Below are 1065 nucleotides of genomic sequence, written 5' to 3' on the forward strand. Positions count from 1 at the left end.
TGGCTCTGCTGAGGGTCACGAAGACATACAGAACGGAGTCACATGAGGCGGTCCAGGTGCTGGCAGCAGTTAATTTCTAATTGTTCCTATAAAGTTTTGGATTTTTGAAAAAATATATTTCTAGATCTATAAGAGGCACATATGTCTGCCAACACTCAAAATAAAGGAAATTTAACTTTCTATAAAGTAGTTTATGACACTTATCTTCGTAGGGGTAGTAGTTTTTATGATATTCACATATGAATATAAATTTGGCAAATGAAAATTTTTCCGAACAACTATAAATCAATTTATTTTAGTAAATTTTATGTACATTATTACACCTACGAAGATAAACATCATAAACTACTTTATAGCTCATTAAACTAGCTTTAATTTGAGTGCTAATAGACAACTGTACGTCAAATGGTTTTTGAGAAATAAATTTATCAAAATAAATTCACTAACTACTGATCTTCCAGTACGTCACATACAACATTTTTATGAAATGTTATTTTTTAAAAAGCTATATCTCGAAAACTATTTAACATAAATAACTCTATCAGGGCTCATATTTTAGTAAATTTAGTCTTCTTTAAATGACATTCTCTTAGGTTTTCTTGTGTTGTTGCTACTTTTAAAGATATAGAGCTCCGAATGAGAAATTATTTTTTTTTTTAAGGTTTTATAACTTATCCACACGTTTGGGTTGGGGAACCTTAATTCCGATAATATAGGCCCAGATTTGGAAATTACATATTTTAATGAAAATTAAAAACATAAAATCAGTATTCTATGATAATGATGGCTTTCATCCAACAGTCAATCAAATAAGGTTTTCTTCTTCAACACCAATCTTCTTGTTTTAATAGTATTCGTCTAAAAAAAGATTTAATTTATTCACAGTGCTTAATGCTCTTACGTATCACTAAACAGTTTACTTAAACTACGTAATAAAAGTAATTTAATTGTTGGAAGAGAATATACGACTCTTTCACAGGTTAGAAGATAGAGAGGGCAGTCTATGACAAGCTGAAGTATCGGTAAGATGTCTCTTCGTATTGTCTTGGGAATCTGCATCATACT

The sequence above is a fragment of the Halyomorpha halys genome, unplaced genomic scaffold (assembly GCF_000696795.3).
Source record: "Halyomorpha halys isolate HHAL.00 unplaced genomic scaffold, Hhal_1.1 Scaffold278.1, whole genome shotgun sequence".
NCBI classification, from domain to species: Eukaryota; Metazoa; Arthropoda; class Insecta; order Hemiptera; family Pentatomidae; genus Halyomorpha; species Halyomorpha halys.